This window comes from Microcebus murinus, chromosome 6, assembly GCF_040939455.1.
Source record: "Microcebus murinus isolate Inina chromosome 6, M.murinus_Inina_mat1.0, whole genome shotgun sequence".
Taxonomy (NCBI): Eukaryota; Metazoa; Chordata; class Mammalia; order Primates; family Cheirogaleidae; genus Microcebus; species Microcebus murinus.
In genome coordinates this window covers 14,178,854-14,194,487 of record NC_134109.1, presented here as the reverse complement: position 1 = coordinate 14,194,487, position 15,634 = coordinate 14,178,854, and the positions used below count along the sequence as shown (strand labels likewise).

At 44.8% G+C, this 15,634-nt stretch overlaps 1 protein-coding gene and 1 long non-coding RNA gene across 2 annotated transcripts in view; one reads left to right on the top strand and one right to left on the bottom strand.

The window, feature by feature from the left end:
• The window catches only part of KCNK13 (potassium two pore domain channel subfamily K member 13), a 91,482-nt gene that overhangs the window by 67,353 nt on the left and 8,495 nt on the right, over positions 1-15,634 (top strand). The window lies entirely within an intron of this gene.
• Positions 9,165-11,837, bottom strand: LOC105876298 (uncharacterized). The gene is made up of 3 exons (XR_001156383.3): positions 11,551-11,837; positions 10,876-11,068; positions 9,165-9,498 (listed from the first exon to the last, which is right to left on the bottom strand). It is a non-coding gene; the product is annotated as an uncharacterized LOC105876298 (long non-coding RNA).

The window sequence follows — 15,634 nt, the reverse complement described above, 5'->3', positions numbered from 1 at the left end:
AAACCAAATGAGAAAAGTGACTCGGTGGGCCAAAGGGGAAGGTCCAGGGATTGCGAGGCCATGCCAGGGTGTTGCAATTAGCATCGATTCTATGTGAATACCGAAATCACACAGAATTGTGATAGGAATAGCATTGAAGAAATTGACAACTGTGAGCCAGTGACTAAACTATTCAAGGAACAGGGGAAAGCAGTTGGGGGTCCGAAACAAGGAGAAGCAGAGGGTGCATTATATTCTTCATTTCACTGAATCTGACCAACAGTCCTGTGAGGTTGGCATTATTGTCATCATCCCATTTCACAGATGAGGAGACTGAGGCATAGGAAAGGTGAAATATCATCTCCAAGGTCACCTGGCTCTTGTGTGGCAGAGGCGGGATGTGAGTCCACACTCTTCACCCTAGTGCTCTCCTGCCCCACACACAGGACACCACCCCCTCTCCTCTTTCTCCAAGCTGGATCCTTCTAGCCCTGACCATGTGATCTGAGCGTGTCTTTCCAGTGAGCTGTATTGGGCTCCAGTCCTGGGGTTGTGCTTTTCCAAGTTGCATAAATGCATGTTTGGATTCTGGATAAAGCAGAGTTTATTCTACATGCAAATAAATGTAGAAAACGCACTTACTGGAATTCAGGCAGCAAGAAATCTGATAAAATCGGACAATCCCATCAGTGCTGTTTCAAAATAATTTGTGCTCATTGTGATGATTCTGATGTACCGCAAGAATCTGAAATGCCATCTGGACCATCAAAGATAGTTTTAAATATAATCTGGCAGAATTTGTGTGATGTGCACGGTTTGATATACTTTGATAACTGCACATTTGTGTCTGCTATCTATCATAAGCCTCAGTTAACCAGAATATCAATAGAACCAAAGCTCCTTCTGGATAAACAATCTGCTATTCTCATGCCAGCCTTTTCCATCCCATTAGAGTTGTCCTGTCTTAGTAGTCAGGCACACTGTAACCAAGAAAAAAGTTGCTGTCATTTATTTTTGCCAAGAATCAGATGGCAATGGTGAGGTTTGGTCCCATTCCCTGGACTGAGCCGAACAAGCTTTCAGGCTGACTGCAGGTCAGAAGGGAGGTGACCTCAGCCGGAGCAGACCTGTCAGTGGCCCGAAGTGACGGTTGCCCAGAGCACCAGGGGACTTCTGTGAGCAGCTGTGTGAAGATACTAGGCTGTGCTGGAAGTATTCCACCTGCACTGGCATGACGTGGCCCCAGGGACCACGAGTAGACTGTGGGAAGTGCCCCCACCAACGTGGTCTCCCACCCAGTGTCCACCAGGCTATTTACAAGCTGTCTCTGATGGAGAAAAAAAGCAGGCTCAAAGTTCCTAAAAGGAAGCATTCATGACTTGACCAGGACTTGACCTGTAAATGTGGCCAGTGCCAGGCCAGGCAGAGGGAGGGGCAGAGAGGTGACACAAGGATGGGCACAGTCCCACTTTTGAATAATTTAGTCTTATTTTCATGTTGTTGTTGTTGTTGTTTTTTTTTGGCTCCCAAAAACCAGAGAAAAAATATATAAAAGTCAGGGGAGTCTTCCTGGAACACAGTGTTTGAAGAGTGTTGGGTAGGTGGGATGGAGGAGGGAGAAGGTGTTTTCCTCCCTTCCCGCCCACTTGCCTTCTTTCTTTGCAAACATTTGACAACATTATCCTCATGCCTGCTCTGGGCTGGGTGCTGAGGGTGGAGCAGGATCCCAGAGGTCTCAAGGGCATCTTTCCAGTTGGCTGTATTGGGCTCCAGGCCAGTGCTTGTGCTTTTGCAAATTGTACAAATGCGTGTGCATGTGTTTGGAGGTCCCTGTCCTCATACAGTATGTGCTTTCTCGGCAAAGACGTGCAAACAGCCTAACAAGCAAGACAGCCACAGACTGGGGTGGGCCGTAAGAGGAAGGCCTCCTTAAAACTTGACAGTGGAGTTGTTCCACCTGGGCTTGCAGGGTTGGTGGGCCCTGGTCTGAATGCACATGTGGGCGCTCTGGAACCCCTCCTCCAGCACAGCTTGCTCTTAATCCACGTGTGCTGCCATATTAGAGTCCCACAGACTGGGCAATTTATAATGAACATAAATTTATTGGCTCAGGGTTCTGCAGCTGGGAAGGCCAAGATTGAGTGGCGGGCATCTGGCAAGGGCCCTCTTGCCACATCATCCCATGGTGCATGAGCAAGAGAGTGAGAGAGAGAGAAAGAGATCAAACTCACAGCCTCAAGCCCTTGTATTAATATAATCGGCATCGGCCGGGTGAGGTGGCTCATGCTTGTAATCCTAGCACTCTTGGAGGCCGAGGGGGGAGGATCGCTCAAGGTCAGGAGTTTGAAACCAGTCTGAGCAAGAGCGAGACCCCGTCTCTACTAAAAAATAGAAAGAAATTAATTGACCAACTAAAAATATATAGAAAAAATTAGCCAGGCATGGTGGTACATGCCTGTAGTCCCAGCTACTCAGGAGGCTGAGGCAGGAGGATAGTTTGAGCCCAGAAGTTTGCGGTTGCTGTGAGCTAGGCTGATGCCACAGCACTCTAGCCTGGGCAACAGAGTGAGACTCTGTCTCAAAAACAATATATATATACATATACATATGTGTGTATGTATATATATATTCAGCATCAATCTGTTCATGAGGGTGGAGCCCTCATGACCTAAACACTTCCCGTTAGGCCCACCTCCCAACACTGTTGCATTGGGGATTAAGTTTCCAGCACGAGCTTTGCGGGGAACATATTCAAACCATAACGATGGCCTTTCTGCTCTAGTTAGAAGTGAGAAATGGGGCCCAGGACTCAGTGCCCGGCCCTCTTCTCTTTCCTGGAGCCTGCCGTTCTCAGGACCTTGAGCACAGCCAGTCAGGTGGATGGCAGGTGTCTGTCTCTTACTGCCAGCTGCCTCTTGTCAAATGCAAATGCAAAAGCTGTTTCAGATGGAGGAGGGCAAGGGTCTGATCAAATAAGAAATCTTCCCAAGGCGCACAGTGGAAGACCCAGTTCATAGAAAGCATCACTTGGCAGACACCGTGCGTGGCTCTGCAGATGACAATGACGCCTGCCCCTTGAAGGGGTAGGACTCTGAGCACCCTTCTAGCATTTTACCTGTATTAGGTCACTTAATCTTCACGAAAATCCTGAGGGTGCGATTGTTATTATCCTGTTTTATAGGCGAAGAAAGTGATGCAAAGAAGAGATTAAATAATTTGCTTAAAGTTAGGATAATAATCAAAAACTGCTGGGGTTCAGATTCCTCCTCTATCCCTTTCTAGGTATGTGTCCTTGGGTAAGTGACAGGGCTGAGAGCTGAGCCCAGATAGCCTGACACTGACTTGGCATTCTTGATCTTTGTGTGTGTGTGTGTGTGTGTGTGTGTGTGTGTGTGTGTTTATGGAGGAGGCCGTAGAAAATCCTCTTCTTTTTCTTTTTTTAAGACAGAGTCTCATTCTGTTGCTCCAGCTAAAAAGTGCAATGGCATCATCATAGCTCTCTGCAACCTCATACTCCTGGGCTCAAATGATTCTCTTGCCTCAGCCTTGAGTAGTTTAGACTACAGGTGCATGCCACCACACCTGGCTAGTTTTTCTTTCTTTTTTTTTTTTTTTTTTGTAGAGACAGGGTCTCACTCTTGCTCAGGCTGGTCTCGAACTCCTAACCTCCTGATCCACCTTGGCCTCCTAAAGTGCTAAGATTATAGGTGTGAGCCACCACGCCCAGCTGTAGCCTCTACTTTTAAGGAGCTTAAAACCTAACTGAGAATATAAAGATTTACTCATCAGGAACCCAACCCAGGCCTTCAGGCTATAGTAAAGAATACGATTTAGAAATTACCATTCTTGTGAGGAAAGCAAAAGACAAATATATTCTAAGTGCATTCCCAGGCCTGCAATAGATACCTAGACATTGACAGAACAACCTGGCCCTTCAGATAAATTCACCTGCCTTTGTGGCCTTGAGACCACTTCTGCAAGGTTGAAAGAGTCCCTCTATTGCGCCTACTCTAACTACTCCCTTTTGCTTTTGCAAAGAAACTCATCCAGAAGACTCAACAGCACAAAGAGCTGATTTTTCATGAACAATTACAAAAAGTTTTGGGTGCCTGGTATGTGCTGAGCTCACAGCCTAGGAATGGGGAAGGGTTCATGCACAATTATCACAGTGAGGTCAGGGCTGGGAGGACTAGGAAGGGCATTTAACAAGGGCCTTGAAGGATGAGTACATATGTTTTGGGTTGGTTTTCTATTTTTGTTTTTAGGCAGATAGGGGATGTTGATATTTTTTTCTAATTGGAAATTTAATACCTTTCTGCTGCTGTATGCCACTAATAATCCATTGTAAAATATATTAAATCTTCTTTTTTAGTATATACCCAAAAAAATTAACAGCAGAGACTCAAACAGATCTTTTTACACCCAAGTTCATAACAGCATTATTCACAACAGCCAACAGGAGGAAACGATCCAAGTGCCCACTGATGGATGAATGGTCAAACAAAATGTGGCGCATACATACGAGAGAATGTTATTCAGCCAAAAATGGAATGAAATTCTGATACATGCTACAACATGGATGAACTTTGAAAACATCATGCCAAATGACAGAAACCAGACACAAAAGGACAAATGTTATATGATTCCACTTATCTGAGGAATTTAGAATAAGCAAATTCATAGACAGAAAGTAGAATAGAGGTTGCCCAGGGGCTGGGGGGAAGGAGGGAGCCTAGGGAGTTATTGTTTAGTGGGTACAGAAGCTCTGTTTGGGATAACAAAAAATTTCTGGAAATGGATGGTGATGATGGTTATGCAACATGTGAATGTACTTAATGCCACTGAATTGTACACTTAAAATGGTTAAAATGGTACATTTTATGAATATTTTGCCACAATAAAAAGCATCAATAATAAGACAACAAACAACCAAAAAATATATATGGGGGGAGGAAAGATTCCATCCGCAACATCTACAAAAGCTATGAAACAGGAATCAGCATGATAAGATTTGTGCACAATTCATATGAAGTAATTACAAAATTCTACTAAGGCTCATTTTTAAAGGATTTCTATAAATGCAGAGAGATACACTGTGTTCCTGATAGAAAAACTCAATTTGGTAAGAATGTCATTTCTCCACAAATGAATCTCTAAATATAAGGCAACCCCAATCAAAATCTAAATATCCTCTTCTGGAACTTAACCAAACGATTCTGAAACTCATCAGGAAAATTGAACATGAAATAAGCAAGGGCAGTTTTGAAAAGAAAAAGGGAGAAGAGAGAAGAAGAGCAAAGGGAGAAGGAAGGGTCTTCTCAACCAACATACAGGAAAGGAGAACTGTTTGTGTTTCTGATACCAGCCCCATCATAGACAGTGGATCAATAGAACAAAATATAAAATCTAGACATAAATAAAATATAAGAATTTTGCCTCTGATAAGTGACATTTCAAGAGAGTGGAAAAAGAATGGACTATTCAAAAATGCTTATAGGAGGAGCCCACGCCTGTTACAAAATTGTATAGAACTAAATACACATTCACACGCAAGCACAGAGCAATCGGAGGGAATAGAAACAGACCAGTGGGTTGTGTCAATGTCAATATCCTGGTTGTGGCCGGGCGCCGGTGGCTCACGCCTGTAATCCCAGCACTCTGGGAGGCTGAGGCGGGCGGATTGCTTGAGCAAGAGCGAGACTCCATCTCTACTTTAAACAGAAAGAAATTAATTGGCCAGCTAATATATATAGAAAAAATTAGCCGGGCATGGTGGTGTATCCCTGTAGTCCCAGCTACTCGGGAGGCTGAGGCAGAAGGATCGCTTGAGCCCAGGAGTTTGAGGTTGCTGTGAGCTAGGCTGACGCCACGGCACTCACTCTAGCCTGGGCAACAGAGTGAGACTCTGTCTTAAAAAAAAAAAAAAAAAAAAAATCCTGGTTGTGATATTACTGGATAGTTTGCAAAATGTTACCATTAGGGAAAACTGGGTAAAGTATAACAGAATCTCTTTGTATTATTTCTTTTTTTTAATTTCAAAATATTAAGGGGATACAAATGTTTTTGTTACATGGATACCTTATAGTGCTTAAGGTGGGGCTTTTAGTGTGCCCAGCACCCAAATAGTGTTCATTGTACCCGATTTGTAGGTTGGTAGGTTTTTACCTCTCACTTCCCCACTGCTTGATTTCCAATGACCTTTTACTTCTCTTTGTGCCCATGTGTGCCCATCAATTAGCTCCTAATTATTAGAGAGTACATATGGTGTTTGTTTTTCCATTCCTGAGATACTCCACTTGGGATAATAGTCTCCAGTTCCATCCAAGTTGCTGCAAAAGACATTATTTCATTCCTTTTTGTGGTTGAGTAGTACTCCATGTTGTGTGTGTGTGTGTGTGTGTGTGTGTGTGTGTGGATAGATATATAGAGATAGATACACCACATTTTCTTAATCCACTCATGAATTGATGGGCCCTTAGGTTGATTCCAAATCTTTGCCATTGTGAATTGTGCTGCAATAAACATTCGAGTGCAGGTGTCTTTTTGATAAACTGACTTATTTTCTTTGGGTAGATACCCAGTAGTAGGATTGCTGGGTCAAATGGTAAGTCTACATTTCTTTGAGAAATCTCCATACTGTTTTCCATTGAGACTGTGCTAATTTACAGTCCCTGTCTATTTTACTTCTTACAACTACATGTCAGTCTGCAATTCTCTCAATAGAAATTTCAATTAAAGATGGTGCTGAGAAAAACAAACTATTTTTAAAATGTTAGAGCCCTGCAATTAGAGAAGAATTAAATATTACATTGTTTTTAAAAACTAGAACTGTAAGTGAATACTGGCATATTCCTAGGGTAAGGGAGGACTTTTCTCTTTACGATCCCCAAAGCCATAAGCACAATAGAAGAAATTGATTGATTTAAATTCACCATGGCAACAAAATACTTATGCGGAAATGAAAGAGAAATACAAATTGGGAAAAATATTTGCAACACATACAAAAGACAAAGAGTTAACGTCCTTAGAAATACATGAAGAGCTTTTACAAATCAATAGGAAAAACAATAGATACTCTAATAGGAAAATGGGCTAAAGCTATAAGTAGACAATTCACAAAAAAAGGAAATACAAAAGGTCAACAAACATACTGAAAATGTAGGCAATGATGCTGAAACTGCTAGAGTAAGAAAGTGCAAATTCTGGAAGAAATATTAGTTGAAGGAAGTTGAGAAGTGATGTCTTATTTACTGAAAACAATTAACTCAGTTTACAGTAGATAATTAACCTTTGTTGAATGAATGTGGAATGTGGAAATAAAGGACACAAGGGAAGGAACATTTCAGATGCAGTTAGGAGAGAAAAATAGAGGAGCAGGTACTTTAAGGCAGATTAGGTCAGTTCTTATTGTAGAGCTTATTATGCCAGTAAAACTAGAAATGAGGCCGGGCGCGGTGGCTCACACCTGTAATCCTAGCTCTTGGGAGGCCGAGGCGGGCGGATTGCTCAAGGTCAGGAGTTCAAAACCAGCCTGAGCAAGAGCGAGACCCCGTCTCTACTATAAATAGAAAGAAATTAATTGGCCAACTGATATATATATAAAAAATTAGCCGGGCATGGTGGTGCATGCCTGTAGTCCCAGCTACTCGGGAGGCTGAGGCAGGAGGATCGCTTGAGCCCAGGAGTTTGAGGTTGCTGTGAGCTAGGCTGACGCCATGGCACTCACTCTAGCCTGGACAACAAAGTGAGACTCTGTCTCAAAAAAAAAAAAACTAGAAATGATGTAATCAGAAGAAGATCCCTTTGTCTAAAGCCTCCCACTCAGATGGCAGAATCTCTAAGAAGAGTTTAGGCTGTAAACCATTTTCTTCAGTGCCCTTTCTCTGCACCCACAGTTCCTCACTCCTCTCCCTGGTCCCCTGTGGATAACCATGACTTTGACCTTTCCTGGCCACAGGCTTTAGTCCCATATCTGACCCCACTGAGCATAAACGATGTAATTGACAAGTGCATGGGGTTCAGGGTGAACCTGAGTTCCGGTTTGCACTGGGTACTTTGTACTTGTTCTTTGAGTCAGCAGTTCCATCTAACTTTACTTTTCCAGTTTTGAAAAGAAACTTACTAAAGACCTTGGCATTTAGGTTAACAGCCTGAAGGTCTTGGCAGGTGTTTGTCTTTAGCATTTGTTGCCTCAGTGGAAAAATAAATCCTAATGAATCAGCCCTTTCTTTCCCCATGGCTGGCTAAATACCACTGTGTTATAAAATTTCTGAACAGTTCCTTTGGCAACTAAATTATTATACCGATCCCATTTGTGCCACAAACATCACAATACCTGAAGAAAAAAAAAAGGGGTCTTACTGGCTTTGGGCAAAGGAAAGTTACAGCTGCTTTCTGGAACTCATAATATCAAAATTAAACATTTTTAAGGGAAGGTCCCAAAAGAACCCTCTCAAAGAATAGTTTTTTATTCTATTTTATTTTAGAGGCACCAGCCTGGAAGGTGCTTCTAAAAGGAGTGAAGGGTGGGTTTTGTTTTTTGTTTGTTTGTTTGTTTGAGACAGAGTCTCGCTCTGTTGCTGGGGCTAGAATGCTGTGGCATCAGCCTAGCTCACAGCAGCCTCAAACTCCTGGGTTCAGGCGATCCTCCTGCCTCAGCCTCCCGAGTAGCTGGGACTATAGGCATGTGCCACCATACCTGGATAATTTTTTCTATATAGTTTTTAGTTGGCCAATTAATTTCTTTCTATTTTAGTAGGGACGAGGTCTCGCTCTTGTTCAGGCTGGTTTCAAACTCCTGACCTTGAGCGATCTTCCCGCCTCGGCCTCCCAGAGTGCTAGGATTACAGGTGCGAGCCACCGCACCCGGCCAAGAAGTAAGGTTTGAGTTGTGTATCTCTAAAGACTCTTCTTTTTAAAGAAGTGGAAAAAAGGAAGACGGAGAGGGAGGAAGTAAGGATGGAGACTAGAAAAGAAGGAAAGAAGGGAGAAAAGGGAAGAAAAACTTAATTTTTTATAGGCGTCTTTGGTTCCCTAGAGCTACTTTCATAGCAAACGTGAAATGTTTGCCAGTCACTTTTAGGAAACTCTAGGTAATGCAGTGTACCTAGCAGTACAGCCATAAAACAGGAAACTTCCTGAGTTTGCAGGGAAGAATACAGACTGGGGAAGAAAGTATATTACGATATTGTAAATAACACATTTATTTCAAGTCTTACACGATTCTGTCATGTAGCTCTCTGGGCTGTGCTTCACTCTTGACGCTCAAGTAAAACCACAATAGGTAAGAGAGCTACCAGTGCTCTGTAGGTCTTCAGCTTTCAGACTGGGTTTCTGGAAGCATGAGGGTCCCACAAAGGGGGCCAAAAGGCTGCTGTGGGAGAGGGAGGGTGCTGAGTGGGGTGAGGCTGGGACCCTTCCCAGGCCAAGTAGAATAGCTCAAGCCTCATCTGCTTTGCACACGGATACCACTCTGGAGGAGGCCGCTGGTTTTGAACTCCTCTCCTCTGCAGCAAGTGACTGGAAAAGGGCAGGCAGACGCACTTAGACTTTGTCCAGAAGTCCATCAAAATACAGATCTCATCGTCATAATTCCTCAACATGTCTTGGAGCCAGATTTTTCTCGCTCATGTGGGAGAAAAGGCACCTTTCGTCAGTTACATGTCCCGCGTTGGTAACATTCTACTTAATTGAACCATTTCTTGTTAGTCTGGGGGAGGGCAATTTAGTTCAAGAGAGAATATAATTATGCCTGCTTGCTTTTAAGGAGCAGTTTCACGTTAAGCAGTGCTGGAATTGGGACACCTCCTGGAGATAAGTAAATCACATGATTTTTCCGCTTAAATGAAGGTAAAAACAGAAATAATGACAGCATTTACAGCTTCCAGCATTAACTCCAGCTATCACACTAGCTAAATGTGAAAAAGAGTTTGAGAAAGCATAAAACACAGAGCTAAATGCCCCGTGCATCAGCGTCTCTCTCGGGGAAATGAAATTTTCAAAATCCCTCTTCAGGAGCTAATGCATTTTGATTCCCATGCGGCCAATCGTTGTTACTTCTGTGTACAAAAACTACCGTGATTTGTAGTAATGCAGATGATCTGAAGCATCCTTACTTATCGCACCCCAGTTTTCAGCTTTTAGAGTTAGAATAGCAGTCATTTCTTTTTTTTTTTTTTTACTTGTAAACTACTTAATGCTGAAGAGTCTTGGAACATACCCTGGCTCAGAAGTTACCTGGAAAATAGTTTAATCGGTGCTACATGTGATTTCATAATCTTTTGTCAAAGATGCTTTACTGTTAATGGAACGAGAGAGGAGTCATAACCCTAAAAATATCAAATTCCAAAATTATCCTCACTTTAGAAAGAACTGGTAACTTCTGCATCAGTAGCAGGCATGGCTGCAAAACCATAGCTAAGGTGTGGCGTGGAAATCCCTCTTCCTTCTGGCTTACTTGGCTCCTTAGGAAATGCTTTAAATCAACCCGTGCCATCTCTGTTAGTTGAGAGATGTTGCAGATAGAAATCTTTTCTGGTAAACTATATGAATCTACCTGCCCGCACTGCGGAAGGAGAGTTGTAGATGCCCAAGGTGAACCCTCCGCAGAATCCTGGGGTGATGGAGCACACAGAACGAGCTCAGATGCATGCCCTGCACACCCCAACCACAGAATATTGGAATCTGAAGGTCCTGAGAGCTTATCTGGGCCACCCTACCTTCATTTTACCAGTGGGACAACCAGAGTAAGTTCTGGGCATGATACAGTTAGGTTATTGATTGTCTGGACTAGAACCAAGGCCCTAACTAGCCAGCTACATGACTTTGAGCAAGTTACTTAACCTCTGTGAACTTCAGATTCCTCAATTGTAAAAGGGGAAGAAGAATAGCTCCTACCTGGCCAGGCTGACGTGAGGATGGCGTGAAGCACCGTGCACAGGGCCTGGCTCAGACCCAGCGCTCTGTGCATGAAACTGTCGCCATGGCCAATTTCCTCCTCCTTGGAACACTATTCTGACGGTCAGATGGCTTTGTGCTCAGGGACCCAGACAGGTTTAATCCTTATACAGCACTCACAAACCAATAGGCCCTAGAGTGATGGAAGAAATTCCTAAAATCAATCTATTTTCGTTGTCTTTCTCACAACTGGGTAGCACAGAGATAAACACTGCAATGATCAACTTCCTGAAAGCAGAATGTTTATTGAATGACTTAATTGCCAGTTCTCTTGTGGTCTGTTAAGTCACTGAGCATCCCTGTCTTGAATGGAAAACTCAAGAACAGTGATTCTCTGGCCCTACAGTCGTCATTGTCCACGCAGGGAGCTGGGCTCAGCCCCAGACCTGCGGACCCCATAGGTAAGGCTCTGGAATCTGCGCTTAAACAAGCCCCTGGGCAGTGTCGATACCAGTGGTTCAGGTGCCACGCTAGAACCACCTAGAACTCAGAACCCAGGCCTGTTCACTAGGTAGGCCGTTTAGAATAAGCCACCGCCTCAACCCTCAGTCACACTGCCACATCTCTCCCTCCCTCTTCTCATCCCCATCCCCTGCCAATAATCCAAAACCTCACTTTACAAAAATAAACCAGGACCGCTGCCTGCCTGGTTCATACTGCAGAAGGTGTACTAGCTGGGAAGTGCCGCTTCCTCCGGTGCAGTTGTTTTGTCACCATAGCTAACCTAGGAGGTGGAAAGTCCTTGAGTACTTTGGAAGTCATTTTGACACAGAAAATGTCGGGTGCCAGGACGGGGCGCTTGCTGCCACCCCATCGCTCACATCTCCCCGGCCAGCGCTGGGCGAGGCCGGTTGGGGTGCACGTTGCTGGGGCCTGGCCAGGGGTAGAGCCCCTGCCTGCTTCCTGCCCCACTCGCATGATCCTGATTGGGTAGTTTTTGAATCCCACTGCTGCTGATTGGATGTTAAAGCTTGCTGCTGATTGGATGTTAAAGCTTGCTGCTGATTGGATGTTAAAGCTTGTAGTTGATTGGACGCTTTTGGAGTCCTACCAAGGGTATAAAAGCAGGAGGAGACCAAGGAAGGCAGTCGGAAGATCAGAAGTCGGGAAGTGAGCTGTACCACTTGCTGGGTTGAGCTTGCTGCGTGAATAGACTGTTCTCCAACTCTGTGTGTGCTGCTTGGTTCTTTCCCTCGTTAAGAGCTGTAATGCTAGCTATACATGTTGCCGCAACAATTTCAGTCCAAAGGAAAACAGGAATAGCTCCATTGTGTCTGCCATAAGGCCCCCAGTCGGCCCAGAACCCTGCACAGAGCTCATGCTGTCATCGTGTACGATCTGGGGCATGTCCTGTGTCGCGTATTAATACACAGAAGCAGCAAGGGCCATCGTCGCATCCTTCACTGGCTATTGGTGGGGAGGTTGGGGGCCCTTCTTTAGCGTCTTCCCCGGGCAGACCTGACTTTCATTGCCCTCCACAAACCTACCCTGTCTCCCCCACTGCTGTGACCCTGGCCAGTGGACATTTCCACGAATGGGGCCTGTGGTCCTTGCGCCGGAATCGCTGTGGCCCCTGGTTTAAGATGCAGGTGTTCTGGTCCCACTCGACCTCCAGCTGCGGGCAAGGCCTGGCAATCTCAGTCCTTAAACTCCTCAGGGGATTTTCAGGTGAACTCAAGTTGGGTACCTCTGTCCCGGGTGACCTGTTTCCTTCTATCCTATTCACCGCTCAGTTCATTTTTATACTGCAAATAAACGTGTGATCAGACCTCCTGCCCTCCCTGCCTTTGGCAGAAGTTTTCCATCTGTCTTTTATGTCATCTGCAGGTGATTCAGAAAGGGAGTTTATCTGATTTTATACGCCACCTCGTGTGGCTTTCCTTCTTGTGTGCTTCTAGTACTTCATTTCCTGGGCCAGGTTTCACGCTCCTGGAAGGCAGAAACTGTCTTGTCATTGCTCCCCCGTCCCCTTGTTCTTTGCACTGTTCAAAACCCAATCGATCCTGAAACTCTGGCAACACTTGCTTTCTCTGGCCCTCTCCTCTACAAGAAGCAGGATTTTTTTTTTTCTTTTTGGAAACAGAGTCTTACTCTGTTTCCCGGGCTAGAGTGCCGTGGCGTCAGCCTAGCTCACAGCAACCTCAAACTCCTGGGCTCAAGTGATCCTTTCTGCCTCAGCCTCTCCAGTAGCTGGGACTACAGGCATGTGCTGCCATGCCCGGCTAATTTTTTCTACATATTTTCAGTTGACCAATTAATTTCTTTCTATTTTTAGTAGAGATGGGGTCTCGCTCTTGTTCAGGCAGGTTTCGAACTTCTGACCTCGAGCGATCCTCCCGCCTCAGCCTCCCAGAGTGCTAGGATTACAGATGAGAGCCACCGCACCGGGCCATGATTAACCTTTATGGCCTGACCTCAAGACAATGCTGGTCACGTACGGAATTATTTTTATCATTTAAAAATGTTACCATTGCCCTGTAAAGTGTCCCCTTCCTACTTGGAAGAGGACCCCTACCTACTGTCTGTGGGGTAGGACCTGCTGTCTGTCTCTCTCAATAAACTTTCTGTCGCTGCTTGGCTGGCTCTCGGATTCATTCCTGCGCAAAGCCAAGAACCCACTTGGCGAGCTCAGGGGGCTCCCTCCCTTAACTGGGACACCCCCTGTATCATCATCCTTCATAGACACCCCCAGAAAATTACCGAGAAGAACCAGTTGGCTGTGAATCCAGCCTTCTCTGGCTTTGATGGCGTTGCCTTCACAGACTACCAATGTGCCCTGGGGCTCGTGTGCGCAATACATCAGGACGGCTCACGCGGCCTCAGTCTGGCAGGGAAGAGCCTGCCCAAGCAGGGCTACAGCAGCCCTTTAGTGACATCGCATGCTGGCGTTCAGCCCTGTCTCTTCCTCCACCTCGCTGGCAATGAGCTGGAGGGACAGGTGAGAAGATTAGGCAAGTGAACTGATATTTACTATAATAAATGATCATAAAACCTTGTCTTACCTCCCTATGCTAAATGTTTGGAAGATTGGACTGCCCCCAGCAGAGAAAGTACATGTTAGTAATAGAAAAAACCCAAACTTTTGGGAGTGCCAGAGTGGCAATGAGCGTCCCTTAAAGGAAACTTAAGGTCCAGAGGAACTGGTACAAGAAAACACCATAGGACACGAACACAAAGAGCTATGTGAAAGGTATGTGTCCACGTAAGAGCGGAGGTCACCTGTACTTCACAGAACACGTGTGTGAGTAAAGTTCTGAGTCTCCTACCGAAAACGGTCGGACAGATGTTTAAACAACGGGGCCAAGTGTTCACAATCGCAGCCGACTTCCTGCAGGAAATCTTGCTTCTCAGCCAGGTGCAGTGGCTCATGCCTGTAATCCTAGCACTGTGGGAGGCCGAGGCGGGAGGATCGCTCAAGGTCAGGAGTTCGAAACCTGCCTGAGCTAAGAGCGAGACCCCGTCTCTACTAAAAAATGGAAAGAAATTAATTGGCCAACTAAAAACATATAGAAAAAATTAGCCGGGCATGGTGGCGCATGCCTGTAGTCCCAGCTACTTGGGAGGCTGAGGCAGGAGGATTGCTTGAGCCCAGGAGCTTGAGGTTGCTGTGAGCTAGGCTGATGCCACCACACTTTAGCCCGGCCAACAGAGTGAGACTCTGTCTCAAAAAAAAAAAATTAAATAAAAAAAAAGATTAATCATAAACTGCTGGCACAGAAAGGTAAGCGCAGTTTGGAAGGCATCTGGCTTAGTAATTCACCCATCCTCGGGTGGTCCCGATCCAGCAACTTGCTGGCGATGTCCTTGTTTGGTCTGGTCTCGACCTAAATGGACACACTTAGGCTCTCTCGACCTTCCTTTCTGCCTTATCCCCACATTAAAGGAACTATGCCAAAGAAGAGACATTCTCACCTTGATTTTGATAATTAATAGGAACTACTCTTTTTGATTCGTATAAGGAAGATTATGGTTAACACAACATGGTGCAGTGTGAAATGCTACAGAGACAAAAGTAAGTTCTGTTTATTGGCATAATTCTGTCCTGCAGAACTCAGTGGACAGTATTCTGGGTGGGAAAAGGGTGACTTTAAAAAGTTTTAGAAGGCATTGAAAGAGGATTTTGAGTCATCAACTTGTACCTTTGCTTTACATATATAGGTGTACAGGGTTACTCAAGTGTGGGGGGAATGGAAATGCTATAGCGTGTATCAGCCTTCTGTGCCCAACTATAGCCTCCAATTATAAGGCTCAAAACCTGGTGTGTCAGATTTAAATCCTGGTGGGGTATTAACCTGAACATTTTCTGGTATCATTGTCTTGTCTGAGTGGTCACGTACCATAAAGCACTTCGGCATAAACAGGTAAGTGTGTGTTTATATATAAGTTCACTCCAGTTTATACCCCAGAGGCAGTTAGCCATCAATGGAAGTGTGTATTCTGGAATACATACTCAAGAGGTGACTATTAAGCATAGTAAATGCCATCAGAATCCACACATAGGGTGTATTGCCAGGGTAAAAGCGTTAGAGATAATTCTCAAATGCTCCCTTCCTCCTGCCCCTAACAATGCCCTCAGTTGGAGACTGTTCCTAAAGATCAAACAGGTTCAACAACCTGCTTAATTTACAAGTTGAATTCTCATCAAATTCCAAATCCCCTGCAGGCCTTGTCCTGCTGAAGCTTCTTCAAGTCCCTCACA